Genomic DNA, 13166 nt, shown 5'->3' with positions numbered 1-13166 from the left:
CAGAGGCCCTACTGGTGATAATGGTATAAAAAGGGGACGGTTCCCAATTACATAGCTCACAGTGAGAGTCATGGTGTCTCCCAGTTCAGATTTCCCACCCCTGCCCTTATTCCAATCGAATTGGAAAAGGGCCTAGGTTTGGGAAACTTGCGTTCCCCAGATAGAGTTCGAGGGGTTTTGAATAATGATATTGAGGTCAATCTCACTTGTTTGGATACGGAACAGTGGATCTGGACCCCCCTTACTCCCTGCCTTTTCACAGAGGAATCTCCTGGGATTTGTTGAGACACAGGAACAAGTACACAGGGCCAGGCACCCTGAATCGGGGCAGAGTAAAAACCTTCAACTGCCGGGGCACCTTTCCGTCTGGGAAACAGAGTTTTGAGGGGAAGAAGGATGTGGCTGGGATCCCTAGAAGTCCAAGATTGTCCTTTTTGTTAAGTGACCACCCAGTCAGAGTTAAGTTTTGGGGCGTGGGGGTTTCAGGAGAAAACATAAGCGAAGAGCAGGGAAATCAGGATGTGGAGCGAGACAGTCTTATCTTTAGTGGGTCTCCAAGGGGTTCTGCTTTCCATTTCTCAGGCGGGGCTGCTTTAACTCAGCTGTGATGAATCCAGGCAGAGACATTATCGACCTTGACAGCACTGGGTGTGGTGAGGATCACAATATGCGGCCCTTGCCACCTTGGGGTGAGATCTGTAGCGGTGTAGCCAGAATGGCCTTTGTTTTCTTTGAATGACTCAGTTTACCTCATTGAGCTTCCCTAGACGCTGGGGCTTGCTCTTCCGGGGCAGGACCAGAACTTCCTGTGTGATGAGTCGTGGGGCTGGCTGAGGGGAGGTGTTAGCTCCAGAACCTGGTCTACCCTAGGGGGAGGAGCCAACTCAGGAACCAATCGGCCCTGGTCATTCGGGCGGAGCTTGATGATGTCAGAGACCCTATAAGAGGGGAGAGGACAGCTCGAAGAGTTCTTTCTTTTCCTTTTCCGGTTGGAGCCAGCGACAGTTACATCGTCAGTTACAGCGACAGTTACATCGTCAGTTACAGTTGCAGCTTCAGTTACAGACACAGACACAGCTGAGGCAGGAGCTGCCAGTAGCAGAGCTGATCTACGGGAGGAAGCTGAACAAAGACTTCAGTCCAGTGGGTAATCTTATTACCATAAAAGGGGGAAACATGATTTTGCTTTACGCAATCATGTTTCTCTGTAGCCTCCTGGTTACTCTTTCAAGGCGTACTTATTGGGCCTGGAAGATTTCGACCAACATATCAAAATGGGGCTTCTGGTTCATGGGTTGGTTACTGTGGAGCCTAAATAAATGTTTTGATTCTTCTGCCTTCTACTTTGAGAGTTTCTTATATCCGGCGATTCTGAACCGTTCAGACATGTTTATGATCCTCTTTGAGATTATAAACTCTGCCCTCCTGTTACATTTGGCGTCACGAACAGGATCGCTAGGTATAAGATCTCTATTTAGAAGCAGAACAATTCCAGAGGAAGAGATGAATATCCCAGGATGGGAGGATCCATTTTATTCCTCCCTAGCAAAAGAATTGGCTAAAAAAGCTGGACCCTGTGAAAACTGGGAACCAAGGCTACGGAGAGGAGATCCTAGGGATTTGGAAAAGTGTTTACGAGAAGTTGGGATTCAGTCAGGGGCATCACTATCTAGGCAAAGCTGGATAGTGTTATCAGCCTACCGGCTAGTATACGAAAGATTGAGATTAAGTGAAAGACATGGGGGCACTCCTACCCCACAGGAAGAAGGGGAATCTCAGATAGCAGAAGACCAAACTGACTCAAATGAGAACTTTTCTATTAATGTGGCTAAGAGCAACAGGAGACCAAAAAAGCCCAGAGTGCATTTCAACCCAGCCCAGAAAGAGCCTGACTGCCTGCTTCGTCCTAGCCATGGTGGCAGAGGAAGTGAGTGGGGAGAGAATGAGACAATGTTAGGGGCTGAGGCACAAAACACTACTGGGGTTCAGGATGTGCCTCACACAGAGAATAGGAGATGGTTAAATGATCAGACAAGGGCTCGACCCATACAAAGGAGGAAGACAGAAACCCGAGGTGAAGATTCAGTTACAAGGGAAATTCAGGAAGATTTCTCACCGCAAGAGGTCACAGATATTTTGAGTAGATTCAGCCAAAGAATAGGAGAACCATTGATATCTTGGATGGTAAGACTCAGTGATCAAGGGGCCGGTGGAATATCAGTAGATGGGACAGACTGCATGAGATTCATAGGTATCAGCCATGATCCTCTAGTTCAACAAGCTTTTAGGGAACATCATCAGCAAGGAGATGGTGATAGCAGGACTACTCTGTTGGCATTAGCCGCTGTGGGATGCAATAAGAGATATGCTACTGATTCTATGTGGCCCACTGAGCACAGACCCTGGTATTCACTTAGAGATTGTATCATGAGACTAAAGGAGGAGGTAATGAAGACTGCCATTATGACAGGAACTGCAGACAAATATTACAATGATTCAATGGAACTGCCTCATAGGAATTTAATAATTAGGACAGCTCCCCCTGCTTATAAACAACTAATTTTGAATTTATTACTTGGAGAAGTAGGGAGCCGTCTTACAACAGTGATAAATAAGATTTTACAGTTATATGACTTAGGTGACTGGGGAGGGGATAGATCTCCTCGAGAGAGAAGGGTGAATAACCAGCAAACTTGGCGCCAAAGGAGAGTAACAAGGAAAGAAATGTTTACTGCTTTATTGAGAGCAGGGGTAGGTTTTGAAATGATAGATGGAATTCCAACCAATGAATTATACAGAATGTATAGAGGACTTGATAACACGAGAAATAGGGAAATAAGAACTGCTCCTGCAAGCCCACAAGCCACTCAGAGTGAAGGTGACCTTGTGTGATCAACGGATGAAAACTTGTACATTTGGGGAAAGGCTGGGAGGACAATCTTAGTCTCTATCTAGGGTGGGATCCTCTTGGCTTCCTCATTATGTTCCTTTTGAAAAGAAACATTTCCCACCTGAGTTTGGCTCTGATGTTGGATCTTTGCATAACTGAAATCTCAACCAAACTTGAGATGATTTTATTTGAAGAATTATAGTCCATACTTGTCTATTCTTTTTGTCCTTTGTTTTGGCTAACCTTGTTGCTAGTTTTGTTTCCTTCAGGCTTAAGCACCCTGCACTTTCCGGTGACTGCCTAAGCATGTAGCATTCTTGGAATTCCTGCCAGCTCGTTAAAGAAATGACCTCTGGAATGGGACTTTTTGGGGGCAGGGCCATCTCTACATCCAATTTCAGCATGAAGAAGCTATGGAAAATGAGACCTTCACCCCTCACCCCAAGATTTTGAGCCCCAATCGTTCAAGGGGGGGGGGGTGGAAATGATGATAGTGTTCTGTTTACTTATTTTGTGTTATCCTTGCTGTGTTGTTTTATTGTTATGATATTATTGATCCTATGTAATGGATACAAGGATTTAGGGGTGGACATTTGAATTGTTGATAATTGTTGTGGGGATGATTGATTGAAGAGATTATCTTGCTGGGACCTAGGGGTGGATCACATTTGAATCGTAAACCAATATTTAGGAATGTCACCAAATGATATGTTTTGCTTTATAATGAATGATATGTTTTAGTTTCCTTTGTAATTGGATCACAATGTATGTTCTAGGATACATAGCTGATTAGATTATGTATCCTATAACAAGGGGTGGAGTGTAGCCAGAATGGCCTTTGTTTTCTTTGAATGACTCAGTTTACCTCATTGAGCTTCCCTAGACGCTGGGGCTTGCTCTTCCGGGGCAGGACCAGAACTTCCTGTGTGATGAGTCGTGGGGCTGGCTGAGGGGAGGTGTTAGCTCCAGAACCTGGTCTACCCTAGGGGGAGGAGCCAACTCAGGAACCAATCGGCCCTGGTCATTCGGGCGGAGCTTGATGATGTCAGAGACCCTATAAGAGGGGAGAGGACAGCTCGAAGAGTTCTTTCTTTTCCTTTTCCGGTTGGAGCCAGCGACAGTTACATCGTCAGTTACAGCGACAGTTACATCGTCAGTTACAGTTGCAGCTTCAGTTACAGACACAGACACAGCTGAGGCAGGAGCTGCCAGTAGCAGAGCTGATCTACGGGAGGAAGCTGAACAAAGACTTCAGTCCAGTGGGTAATCTTATTACCATAAAAGGAGGAAAACATGATTTTGCTTTACGCAATCATGTTTCTCTGTAGCCTCCTGGTTACTCTTTCAAGGCGTACTTATTCGGCCTGGAAGATTATGATCAACATATCAAAATGGGGCTGCTGGTTCATGGGTTGGTTACTGTGGAGCCTAAATAAATGTTTTAATTCTTCTGCCTTCTACTTTGAGAGTTTCTTATATCCGGCAGTTCCGAACCTTTCAGACATGTTTATGATCCTCTTTGAGATTATAAACTCTGCCCTCCTGATACAAGCGGTATGCTTCTTGATGAGAACAGTATCACCTGGTTGAAACTTATGCACAAAATCTGAGGTTGGGATAGGTAGTGCATCTCGTACCCGCTTGTGGAGCGAGTTCTGGGTTTCTTGGAGACCCTGAAGGAACTTAACAATAGAGGAGTTAGTTGCTTCCGCTATCAGGTCTTCTCTTACAACAGGTAAAATAGGGGGTGGCCTCCCGTAAAGGATTTCAAAGGGGGATAAACCCAGTTTATTTCGGGTGCATCTTACCTGGAGGACAGCAAGAGGAAGCAATGTTACCCAATTTTCACCCATTTCCAGACAAACTTTTGTAAGGCATTCTTTCAAAGTACGATTCATTCTTTCTACCTGACCTGAACTCTGAGGTCTATATGCACAGTGTAACTTCCAGTCTATTCCCAATGCTTTAGATAAACTTTGGGAAATTTTATCAGTGAACGAGGGGCCATTATCAGAACCAATCTTAAGGGGCAGTCCGAATCGAGGTAAAATTTCATTTAGTATCTTCTCCACTACAGTCTGTGCAGTCTCATTCTGAGTGGGGAAGGCTTATGCCCAGCCTGTGAAGGTGTCTATAAAAACTAAGAGGTATTTATACCCTGCTGCAGGTGGCTTGATTTCCATATAGTCTATTTCCCAGGCCTCCCCTGGAGGACAGCCCCTAATTCCTACCCCTAGTGGGACTTTTTTGCCTTGTTTTGCATTTACTTGGACACATACTGTGCACCGATCTACCGTATCTTGTATCAAATTTGTTATATCTCAAGTAGCTGGTACATTTTCTTAGATCCCAGGTGTGTTGAGCCATGGACTTCTCTCATCAATTCCCTTGCTAGAGCTTTTGGAATAAAAATTTTGTCTTTTATGACCCACCATGATCCTTCCTTCACCCCTCCCTTTTGGATAGCAAAGGAATCATCCGAGGGGGAATAGAGAGGACTGGGAGGGAGCAGGGTGGGCACCAAGGGGGCAATGAGAGAAGAAGTAGCCGAGAGCTGAGCAGCAGAATCAGCAGCTCGATTGCCCAGGGCCTCGGGGGAGTCACCGGTCTGGTGACCAGGACAATGGATAATAGCAAGCCGTGAAGGGAGCTGGAGAGCATCAAGAAGGTCTAGAATTTCAGACTTATTGTAGATTTCCCTAAGAGCAGAAGCGAGCAGGCCCAGTTCACGATACAAGGACATGGGCTGTGGCAAAAGCATAGCGACTATCAGTGTAGATGTTAACAGATTTGCATTCCAAAAGATGGAGGGCCTGGGTGAGAGCAATGAGTTCAGCCCTCTGGGCAGAGGATCCGAAAGGGAGGGAGCTAGACCAAAGAACGTTGAGAGATGGAGGGGAAATGACAGCGGCTCTGGCATAGCGGACACCGTCTTTAACAAAACTACTTCCATCGGTAAAGAGTATCAAGTCTGGGTTTGAGCGAGGAACATCTGTCAGATCAGGACGAGCAGATTGGACTTAGTCAAGAAGTTGATGCCAATTATGGATAGGGACAGACGCATCAGAGTCAGGCAGCAGGGTAGCCGGGTTAAGGACTCCTGTATCAATAAAAGACAAGTGAGGTGGTCTAATAAGAGTGCTTGGTAGTGAGTGAGGCGAGAGTGGTAGAGCGAGCAATCCGGCGAGGAGCGGAGTAGGGTCTCAACTGAGTGTGGGGATGAAATAGAGAGATTTTGGCCAAAACATAACTTATCAGCCTCTTTGACTAAAACAGCAGTAGCTGCTATAGCACGGAGGCAAAGCGGCCACCCCGAGGATAAGGGATCAAGGCGTTTAGAGAGATACGCCACAGGCCGCTTCTAGGGTCCTAATGGTTGTGCTAGGACACCCTTAGCTATTCCCAATTTTTCCGTGACAAAGAGATGAAAAGGCTTGTGGATATCGGTGAGTGCTAAGGCCGGCGCAGAGAGAAGAGCATGACGGAGCTTATCCAAAGCAGCTTGTTCGGCTTCCCCCCAGATGAGGTGTCCCTGCCCAGAAGTAGAAGAGTAGAGGGGTTTGGCTAGATCTGCAAAACCAAGAATCCACAGCCTGCAATATCCAACCACACCTAGAAATTCCCTGACCTGCTTCTTGGTAGATGGAGTAGGGATAGCCAGTACTGCCCGTACTCGCTCAGGAGAGAGAGATCGCTGCCCCTCCTGTAGAGTGTATCCTAGATAAGAAACTGACTGGAGGCACAATTGTGCTTTCTTTGCAGACACATGATATCTCAACGGTTGCAGAAGGGACAGGAGGGCAGGAGTGGAGGTCAGGCACTCATCATAAGAACTAGAAGCTAACAGGATATCATCTACATATTGCAGGAGGGTACAAGAGGGATGTTCTAAACGGAAGGCTGCCAAATCATTATGAAGGGCTTCACTAAAAAGAGTAGGAGAATTCTTAAACCCTTGGGGCAATCGGGTCCAAGTAAGTTGTCCAGCATATGCCCCGTCTGGATCATACCATGGAAATGCAAAGAGAGGCTGGCTAAGCAGGGCTAAAGGAATGGAGAAAAAGGCGTCTTTCAGATCAAGGACAGTATACCAAGTCTTAGTGGGAGAAAGAAGGCTAAGTAAAGTGTATGGGTTGGAGACATCGGAGGGTAAGGTTTCTACTCGCTTCTTGACTTCCCTTAGGTCCTGGACAGGGCGGAAGTCCCTGGCACGGGGTTTTCGTACACGCAGCAGAGGCGTCTTCCAAGGGGAAGAGCAGGAAACCAAGATCCCATGGTCTCAGAGACGTTGAATGTGAATAGCAATGCCCCGGTGTGCTTCTAGGGACATAGGGTATTGCCGAACAGCAATGGGAGAAGCTGAGGCAAGGAGTGAACTACCACTGGAGGGGTGATCCGCAGCCAGGCCAGGGGGATTGGATTCAGACCAGAAATTCTTGCTGTAACGGAGAGAGCACAGAAGATGGAGGGGAAAGACAGGGAGGTGCTGCAGGAGTCATAGCAAGAAGATACTCGGCCTAGAGGGGCAGGGTGATTTCGGTATTTAGAGACCCTGTAGGAACGTCCTCCTCTGGCAGGGCAAAGGTGAAAGTGGGGGATGGCATGGAAAAAGAGATCGTAGCCCTGAGCTTATGAAGAAGGTCTCTCCCAAGAAGTGGGTATGGGCAGTCAGGCATGACAAGGAAAGAATGGGTTACAGTTCCCTTGCCAAGGTATATTAGGAAGGCAGAATTTATGATTTCAAAGAGAATCTCATATGTGCCTAAAAGGTCCGGAACCGCAGGATATAAGGAATTCTCTAGGCAGAAGGCAGGAGAACTAAAGCATGTATTTACACTCCACAATAACAAGCCCACAAACCAGCGTCCCCATTTTGATATTTTCATCAAAAGCTTCCAGGCCCAATAAGTCCGCCTTACAAGAGTAATCAGAAGGCCACAGAGAAGCGAGATGGTATAAGGAAAAATCGTATACATGCTTCCCCTCTACGGTAAGAAGATTACCCACTAGCCTCTAGTCAGCTCTGCTACCGGCAGCTCAGCTTCAGCTGTAGGTGTCTCTGCCTCCAACCGGAAAAGGAAAGGAGGATTTCCAGCTGTCCTCTCCCCTCTTATAGAGTTTTTGACATCATCAAGTACCACCTGAACGACCAGGGCCTATTGGTTCTTGACTTGGCCCCTCCCCCAGCGTAGACCACGTTAACACACCTCCCCTCAGCCAGCGCCACCACTCATCACACAGGAAGCTCTGGTCCTGCCCAGGAAGAGCAAGCCCCAGCGTCCAGGGAAGCTCAACGAGGCAAGCTGAGTCATTCAAAGAAAACAAAGTCCATTCTGGCTACAGAGGTGTAAAAGATGCTGTGTGCCACAGATGTCATTTATTCTTTTCTTCACTCACGAATGACCCCCTGAAAATATGTTCCTGCCTCTCTTCCCAGTCTCCATGGCAGCTTTGCACAGGTGCAAATATCAAAAATGACGATAGAGGCAGCTGACAAACCCTTCCAAGAACAGGTAGGGGGGAATAGAACCTTTCTATAGGCAGGAAAAATCAGATTCCATAACCCAAAAATTCTCTCATTTGTAGCAGTAATTATGTGGTAAAAGTAGCAATCCCTATTCAAGGTATTCACAAAGAATTGAATACACAACAATGATCTGATATTCACAGCTTTTCTGGGGATCATTGAATCCTGCAGTGCTCTGCTGCAAAGTGTGTCTCTCATTTTGTCAAGGAGAGATTTAAGCAAGGACCAAGAACAACACATGATTTTATGGTTCACAACTGGAAAGCATGACAAACTCTTCCAGGAATCGTTAGGGGAAATAGAACCTTCCTTTAGGCAGTAAAGAATCTGATTCCATAACTCCGGCAGTAATGACATTTTATATTCTAAGAACTCTGACTGCACTCACATTCCGTGGTCTTAGAATTCTCACAGCACTGACATTGTGTATTCTAAGAACACAGCCAGCACTAACGTTCTGGGTCCTAAGGACAACACCAGCACTGACCCTCCCTATTCTTGGATCTCTCTCAGACCTGATATTCTATATTCTTAGAACACACATTCACTAACATTCTGTGTGCTAAGGACACTGCCAGCACTGACATTCTCTGTTGTCAGAACTGTCACAGATCTGACGCTCAATATTTTGAGAACACTCCCATTACTCACATTCTATGTTCTAAGAACTCTCCTAGCCCTGACATTTAATATTCATTTTTTTTACGTAGAAGCTTTTCTTTAAACATAGGTGTTAAGAGAAGTATAAAAAGGTAAAGAGGAATGAATAATGAAAAAAGACATTACTGATAGCTAGCATTCATATATCAACTGTTATAAGCCAGGGAATGTGGGGATACAATTTACAATTGAAGCAACTGTGGCAAATATTTTAAGTGAATTTGATAAAGTGCTTACATTCTATTTTTTCCGTATGCCTATAATTTAATTAGCTTTCTTAATAGCTTGAGGTACTTTTTTATCCTTCCAAGGTTTCTTTTTTTAATTGATTTTTAGTTTACCACACACGGTTCTACATAAATTTGAGTTCCAGAATTTCTCCTCTCCCTGCCCCCTCACCTTCCCAAGACGGCTTGGAATCTCATTTAACTACATGTATAACATCGCATTGAATTAATATATACACTATTCAAGCTGTGGAGAAGATTTATGAGCAATGGAATGAATCATGTGAAAGAAGAAACAGAACCACAAAAAAAAAACCCTATAAACAAAAACCAAAGAGAAGCAAAAAAGGCGAGCATTTAGTGCGCCTCAATCTGTATTCAAACTTCACAGGTCTTTCTTTGGATGGAGATAGCATTCTCCATCGTGAGTCCCCTGCGGTTGTCCTTGCGACTTATGTTGCTGAGAAGAGTGAAGTCTCTCCGTGTCGGTCCTCACGGAATCCATATATCTGTGGTTGTGTACAGTGTTCTCCTGGCTCTACTCCGCGAACTCAGCATTAATTCGTGTAGGTTTTTCCAGATTGTTATGAAGTCCGCATCATCCCCATTTCATATGGCACAACAGTATTCCATTACTTTCATGTACCACAGCTTGTCCAGCCATTCACCAATTGATGGGCATCCCTTGGATTTCCAATTCTTGGCTACCACCAAAAGAACCGCTATAAATACCCTTGTACATATCGGTCCTTTTCCCACTTGTGTCATTTCCTTGGGATAAAGTGGTATTGCTGGGTCAAAGCGTATGAACATTTTCATAGCCCTTTCGGCACAGTTCCAAATTGCTCTCCAAAATGGCTGAATCTGCTCACAACTCCCCCAGCAATGTAAAAATGTTCCAATTTCCCCACGTCCTTTCCAGCATTTATAATTTTCCTGTTTTGTTATTTTAGCCAATCTGACTGGAGAGATGTGGTATCTAAGAGTTGTTTTGATTTGCATTTCTCTAATCAGTAGTGATCCAGACTATTTTTTCACATGCCTATAATTAACTTTAATTTCTTCCTCTGAAAACTGCCTGTACATATCCTTTGACCATTTCTCAATTGGGGAATGGCTTGTATTCCTATATATTTGGCTCAGGTCTCTCTACATTTTAGAAATGAGGCTTTTATCAGAGACACTAGTTGCAAAGATTTTCCCCCAATTTTCTGCTTCACTCCTAATTCTTGTTGCATTTACTGTTTTTGTACAAAAACATTTCAATTTGACATAATCAAAATGACCCATTTTTTATTTGGTAATGTTCTCTATCTCTTGTTGGGTCATGAATTCTTTACTTTTCCATAAATCTGATAAGTCAACTATTCCTTCCTTTCCCAAATTACTTATAGTATCAGCTTTTACTCCTAAATCATAAACGCATTTTGAATTTCTTTTGTTATATGGTGTAAGCTATTGGTCTATGCCCAGTTTCTGCCCTACCATTTTCCAATTTTCCCAACAATTTTTGTGAAATACTGAATTTTTTTTTATAATTTTTTTTTTTATTTTTAGTTTACCACACACGGTTCTACATAGTTTTGAGTTCCAGATTTTCTCCCCTTCCTCCCCCCTCCCTCCCCAAGACGGCACGGAATCTCATATATCTGTCATGTATAACTTCGCATTGAATTAATTTATGCAGAAATAGTGAATTATTAACAATGAACCTGGCCTCTTTGTGTTTCTCAAACAGTAGATTGCTAAATTTGATGATTTCTCCTACTTGTTTACCTATCCTATTCACTAATTAACACCCCTGTTTCTCAACCAGCGCCAGGCAGTTTTCATGATGCCTGCTCCGTAGTACAGTTTCATATGTGGTATGGCTAGGCCACATTATCTAGCAATTCTTTTCATTAATACCCTAGATATCCTAGACGTCTTGTTTTTCCAGAAGAATTTTGTAATTATTTTGTCCAGCTCAGTAAAATAATTTTTTGTTGGTTTGATTGGTATGGCACTGAATAGATGGATAGACAGTTTGTATTCTAAGAGGTTTCTCAGCATTTACATTCTAAGGACTAAAACCTCTGCCAGCACTGACATTGTATATTCTAAGAACTTTCTCAGCACTTACATTCTAAGTTCTAAGAACTCTGCCAGCACTAACATTCCATATTCTATGTACTTTCTCACCACTTACATTTTAAGTACTCTGCGAGCACTGACATCCGATATTGTAAGAACTTTACCATCACTGGCATTCTAAGTTCTAAGTACACTGAAAGTAGTGACATTCTACCTTGCAAGAATTCTGACTGCACTCACTTTCCATGGTGTACGAATTCTCACACCACTGACATTCTGTATTCTAAGAACACACCCAGCACGAACATTCTGTGTGCTAAGGATACTGCCAGCACTGACATTCTCTGTTGTGAGACCTCTCCCACAAGTGACGATCAGTATTTTGAGAACACTCTAAGCATTCACATTCTAACATCTAAGAACTCTGCCAGCCCTGACATTCTATATTCTAAGAACTCTGCTAGCACAGACATTTTATATTCTAAGAAGTTTCGCAGCACTTACATTTTCAGTTCTAAGAACTCTGCCGGCACTGACATTCCATATTCTCAGAAGTTGCCCAGCATTGACATGCTAAGTTCTAAGAATTCAACCATCCCTTTACATTCTATATTCTAAGAATTTTCGCAGCACTTACATTCCAAGTTCTAAGAACTCAACGAGTACTGACATTCTATATTCTAAGAACTTTCACAGCACTGACATAAAAAGTTCCAAGAATTTTGCCAGCACTGTAATTCTATATTGGAAGAACTTTCTCAGCACTTCCATTCTAATTTCTAAGAACTCTGCCAGCACTGACATTCTATATTCTACAATCTTTCCCAGCATAGACATTCTAAGTTGTAAGAATTCTGCCATCCCTGATATGCTATATTCTAAGTACTGTCTCAGCACTGACATTCCAACTTCTAAGAACACTGCCAGCACTGACATTCTATATTCTAAGAACTTTCTCAGCATCTACATTCTAAGTACTGAGAACTCCGGTAGTAATGAGATTTTATATTCTAAGGAATCTGACTGCACTCACATTCCGTGGTCTTACAATTCTCACAGCACTGACATTCTGTATTCTAAGAATACAACCAGCACTAACATTCTGTGTCAAAAGGACACCACCAGCACTGACCATCCCTATTCTTGGTTCTCTCACAGACCTGATATTCTGTATTCTTAGAAGACACAAGCCCTAACATTCTGTGTGCTAGGGACAGTGCCAGCACTCACATTCTCTGTTGTAAGAACTCTCACAGATCTTACTCTGAATATTTTGAGAACACTCCCATTACTCACATTCTATCTTCCAAGAACTCTGCCAGCCCTGACATTCTATATTCTTTTTTTTATGTAGAAACTTTTCTTTCAACCTAGGTGGTAAGAGAAGCATAAAAAGGTAAACAGGAATGAAAAATGACAAAAGGCATTACTCATAGCTAGTACTGATATATAAACTGTTATATGCCAGGTACTGTGCTAAGTGTTTTTAAAATATCTCATTTTATCCTGAAAAGAACGTTTTGAAGTGGGTGCTTTTATTATCCCCATTTTACAGTTGAGGGAACTGAGGCAAATAGTTAACTGAATTTGATAAAGTCCTTACATTGTATTTTTTTCCGTATGTCTATAATTTAATTAGCTTTTTAATAGCTTGACCTACTATTTTTTTCCTTCCAAGTTTTTTTTTAAATTGATTTTCAGTTTACCACACACGGTTCTACCTAATTTTGAGTTCCAGAATTTCTTCTCTCCCTCCCCCTTCGCCTTCCCAAAACGGCTTAGAATCTCA

The sequence above is a fragment of the Trichosurus vulpecula genome, unplaced genomic scaffold (assembly GCF_011100635.1).
Source record: "Trichosurus vulpecula isolate mTriVul1 unplaced genomic scaffold, mTriVul1.pri scaffold_44_arrow_ctg1, whole genome shotgun sequence".
Lineage (NCBI taxonomy): Eukaryota > Metazoa > Chordata > Mammalia > Diprotodontia > Phalangeridae > Trichosurus > Trichosurus vulpecula.
Note: the sequence above shows the minus strand (reverse complement) of the source record.